Source organism: Chaetura pelagica, unplaced genomic scaffold (genome assembly GCF_000747805.2).
Source record: "Chaetura pelagica isolate M959 unplaced genomic scaffold, ChaPel_1.0 scaffold1048, whole genome shotgun sequence".
Classification (NCBI taxonomy): Eukaryota; Metazoa; Chordata; class Aves; order Apodiformes; family Apodidae; genus Chaetura; species Chaetura pelagica.
In genome coordinates, this window is record NW_009954300.1 from 362,298 (window position 1) to 367,465 (window position 5,168).

Sequence of the window (5,168 nt, forward strand, 5' to 3'; positions counted from 1 at the left end):
TCCCTCCCTCCCCACCTGCCACTCCTCACTTTCCCTGCCAGAGAAAGCACACAAAACAAATTTAATTCATTCTCATTTTGGAAAAAGAAGTGGAGGGTTTAGGAACAAAACATAATTGGAAGACTTCATCCTGGAATAACTCTCCAGAGCCTGCACTGGCAAGGTATTATACAGGACTTCCTGGATGGGTGTAATGATGCTGCCTCTGGCCTTAAGCCCCATGGAACACCAAAGGCACAAAACTATGGCTCATCATAGATGTCTTATATTGTGGCTTGGGGCCAAAAAGGCAACAATAATGACTTGCACTCATGCAGCATGTTTTATAACCCACTGGGGTTGCAACCAAGCCGGCTGTGTGCAGCTGAGCCCTTCTCATTCAAATTCCTCAGTACCAAATTAAAGTGCTGGTTTGTGGTTGTTAGAGAAGACACTACATGGCCTGTCTTTCCTTCTAGTTGCTTGATAATGCATCCTGCTGCAAGTCCTCCTGAGAGCTGCTGCTGTTGGGTTTTATCCTCCTAAGGCTGAAACAACATTTTAATACCAGGCAGTGTATAATCAATGCAAACCTGCCCTTGCTCAGGTCCCCAGCTGGAGCAAGAGCTGTATATGAAACCCAAAAAGACAAAACCATTCACAATCTCAGTAGATCATCTCCCCACTCTCCCTGGCAGCTGGGCCAGGGTCTTCCAAAGCTGCGCAATCAGAGTCCACAGGCAGCAAATCCTCTGGCCACAAAATCCAAGTCCAGTGGCCAAGTTCACCCCTCCTGGCACCTTCAGGGAATGTTCCACCACGTTTGTTCCTCCACGAGTGCAGGGGCACAGCTGCCATCTCGCCATGGGTTGCAGGGAAACTTCTGCTTGGGCACCTTCTTCTCCTTCTTCCTCACCAACCACCAGCACCCTCCTCCTCCAGCACAGCTCTTCTCCCCCTCCTTCTCTGCTCAGATGTTATCTCAGTTCTTTCGTATGTTAATCTTAGAAGTGCATCTACTGTTCCTCTAATGGCTCCTTCACGGGTTTGGATCAGGGGGAGCTTCTCAGCTTCTTACTGGAGCCACTCCTGGGGCCCTTCCCCTGCTACAAAAAAACCACCAAACCAAACCAGAACATTAATAACAGCCAAGAATCAAAAGCATTATGGTTGAACACATCTAACAAATATAACCTGAAGGCTTTTCTGCGTCTGAACCAGATAATTCAAGGGTCATTAAAAATTCACTACCATAAGAAATGTGAGTCCCTGGAGCTTTTGGAGTAAATCTAGTCTAAACCCAAAGATTGTCAATCAGGGATGCCTTTAATAAACGTTTAATTAATCAATCAGTTCTCTTCTAGTAGGCACTTAACCTAGTTCATCTCTGCACTGAGCTCACACCAAAGCCCAGTGTCTTCCTCCTGCTGGGTGGTACCACTGGTGGGCAGTCACTGATGGTCTCCACAACCCCTGCTACAGCCATACTGGTCTGACACCCAGAGCTTAGCTCAGGTCACCCAAAATTACAGTGTCCAAAGAGTCAGATCAAGCAGGTGCCTGTACCTGTGTCCAGAGCTTAGGAGGCAGCCAGAGCTCCAGTGTCCCCCCCAGCAGGCAAAGAGGGACGTGTCCTTCCACTGAGATCAGAGGTGACACAGCGGCTTCCCTCATCGCCTGGGATATCATTGGCAATGGGGAGTCTCTGTCTCCCCACTCCTTGGAAGTCGCAGGGGAGGAATTCTCCTGGGCTGTTGGAGGCTTATGCTCTCCCTCCAGGAGCCACAAATGTCTCAAAGCAGCCAGAGGGGTGGTGGGAGGGGTGAAACCCTGACCATGGGCACACCAGCTTGGTCCTGGGTGTCCCACAGCCACCTGCAGCATGCTGGCAGGAGCCCAGAAAATATGAAAAATTCCAGGGATTATATCAACAACTCAGCCTTCACTTTTAAAAGATGTCTTACCCCTTGAGGTTAAAAAAATATATATTAGAAATGTGGATCTGGATGTTCAAGAAACAGCAACAAAGAAAAATAAAACTGTTTGTCTTAAGTCACACTGATTTTTCAGTCTCCTTCAAGATACTAAGTTGGTGATGCTTCTCTTTGGGGAACCCAGTGTAAGAAAACACACAATCACCACATTGTTTGGGCTGAAAGGCTAAAGCTGAGCTCCTGGTCTGAGCAGGGTCAGCTGGGACATCAGACCAGACGCTCTGCTGTCCTGGGCTTAAAAACCTCCTGGGTGGCTGGGTGACTCTGGTCCCATATAGGCCACTATAAATCAGACACAGGTGTCATTCGGTCAGTAGATGCACATAAAAGCCATTTCCCAGCCTCTTGTATGCCATTCCACAAGGAAACACCAACTCTTTGGCCACACATTTTAAAGAAAGTGAACTAACCTGAGCATGTTAACATGTCAGCCAATTTGAAACATCTGCAGGCAAAACACAGAGCTCAGGTTGATAATGACAACTGGAAATGTTACTAGGGCAAAACACAGCATCTGGAGACAAAACTGCCAGGGATGCACATTGAGCTGTTTTGATGGGAAGCATTGATTTTCCCTGTACAGTCAATTGCTGCTACACAACTTTGCAAATACTCCCTGCTCCCATAAAAACGGCCTTTGGTGCTAGAGAAAGGGTTGATGAAACAATAGCTCTTTTCTCAGCAACACAGGGAGAGTAAGTTGCAAGGAAAAGAAGAAACAAACAAATACCTGCCAAGATGAGGTTTGTCCTTTTTGCCACTGGGCTGAGAAGACTGTAGCATCTTTCTCAGAGGAAGCATGAAGACTGCAGTGGAAACTACAACTGAGCCAGGTTTGGTGCCAGAAAATCCTAAATCTTCCTGAATGAAATGACCAGATAAGAACTTTTGGTCACTGAAAACTATTACCCTTTTCCCCAAAGGCAGCACAGGAGTTAAGAGTGCAAGCAGGTGCCATCAGGTGACAGGACAATAAATTTCTATCTCAAGGGCAATGGAAATGAAACTGCCTCAAGTGCTATTGGCAAATCCCTCCCTGTTTCTTACTGAGTTCAACCAAACAGACCTAAACCACTATTTTTCTTCCTTACTCAGAGCTTTGTATCTTGGAAGATAAATGTACAGGCATCCACCTCTGGTAGCTTGCATGGTTGATGCTCTTCCGTGCAGAGGGGCTGCAGAAAACCACCTTTCAGAGTGAGACAATGACTTGTGCAGGAATCAGACACTATTTTTGTTGAACTAACTTTCTTCTAGAGAAGATCCAACATCAACACTGCTGTCATAGCAGCTGCACAAGGAAATACGTGATTTCCTGTCTGAGCGTGTTCCCTGTCATGGCATTTTTATTTTTGTGCTAAACCAAAACCAGAGATGCCACCCCACCCTGTGCTGGGGCACTCTAGCCATCCCTTGCCACAGGAAAGGCACTGAGAAAACATCAGGGAGGTGCAATGGGCCACAAAATGACCACTCAGTTCTTGCACCAAATGCCTTCCCCAGTAACAGAGCACTGGAACAGGCTGCCCAGAGAGATCGTGGAGTCTCCTTTTCTGGAGACACTCAACACCCACCCGGGTGCAGTCCTGAGTAACATGCTCTAAGCAATCCTGCTTTAGTAGGGGAGTTGGACTAGATGATTTTCAGAGGTCCCTTCCAACCCTAGTAATGCTGTGAAACATGATGCCAAGGGAGTTTTCCGGACTCCTGCAGTAGCAGAGGACTCTTCTTTCAGCATATGCCCCTTCCTCCCAGAGATGTCAACCTTGGGGACAAGAAATGCAATCCTTGGCACAACCTTCAGCCCCAAGTTGCTCCAGAACCCAGAAGAGAATGACCCCCAAATGATAAAAATTGGAGAAAATATTGGAAAATAATGGAGGAAAAAACCTCAAACATTGACAAGTCTCTCATTGCTTTTCCTTTCCCTAATAATATTTTCTATACTATGACAAAAGAGCTGGCTTGAATCCTAAGAGAAGGAGGGTCTGCCTGAGTGTGGTGTTGCTGATGTCCATGAGAGGGCTATCAGCTAGGGTGTTTGGGTGTTTTAACCTAACACAGAACTTCAGGAAATGGCAGCTGACTGCAAAATTCAGAGGCACCCCTGCTTCCCCACAAGCTTTTGCAGAAGCTCTGGCTCAAAGCAATGTGGCCTCGCTGGGGCTGGAGCAGGAAGCAGCATCTGGGTGCAACGTGACCTTCTCTGCCCAAAGCAGCTCTTGCAGCAACTGAGCCATGAATGATTGGGGGGCAGTTGAGAGGGCTCTGCTGCCTCCATCCCTGGCTCCCTGCAGGCTCCTGGGAAATCTGTTGCATTGTCAGAGTGTCTGAGATGAGTCCCATGCTGAGGACTGGTTTTCTTAATAATGCAAGTTGAAATACAACATAATTTACTCACACAAGCCTGAAAGATTTTGTTGGATCTAAAATTCTATGTACTGTGTCTGTTCAGCTTGAAATCTGTTCTCATTATTAAATAAGGGAAATATAATTTTTTTTAAAAAAAGCTTTCAAAATTAAAAACTACGGCATTTTAATTGAAAACAGGTAAAAATTAAATCTTTTTGTTTCTGTACATGCATATTCTATGTACATATGTAACATATATTTAAAAAAGAAAAAAAAAAGAAGACCCACACCCCAAGTCCTTGTCTTATCCTGAGATCCCACTCACGTTTGCAGGCACCAGGAGAGCTGTCGGCTCTTCCAAATGCACCTTGGGTGAAATTCAACCCAGTCCTGAGGACAACGTGAATGTCAGCACAGCCTGGATGAAGAGGTCCTACTTGAGAGGTATGTGATCTGTGCTGGTTCGCTGCACGGGGCTGGGTGTGACCTTTAGATCTCTCCTTCAGCGCATCTGTGACTCTGTGCATTATCTTTGGGACACTAAGCATGGCAGGATCTCTCCAAGGAAACCCTGCAGCGTTGCCAGCTTCTGATGGCTGGTCCCCTGGGACACAATGTTCTTCTGTCCCCAGCTTCTGGAGTCATATGATTCTGCGAGGGTCTCAGCTTTCACAACAATGAGAAGTAGGTTCTGGCCATTGAGACTGCAGAGAAAAGCTGGCAAATGTCCCCTCCTAAAGGCAAAAGATCAGAAGTCAAATGAAAAGGCATCTCAGCTGTATCAAGAGCCTGATTTTAACCTAATTGCATCGCTTAAAATGGCAAGGGTTTGCAGACCAACTA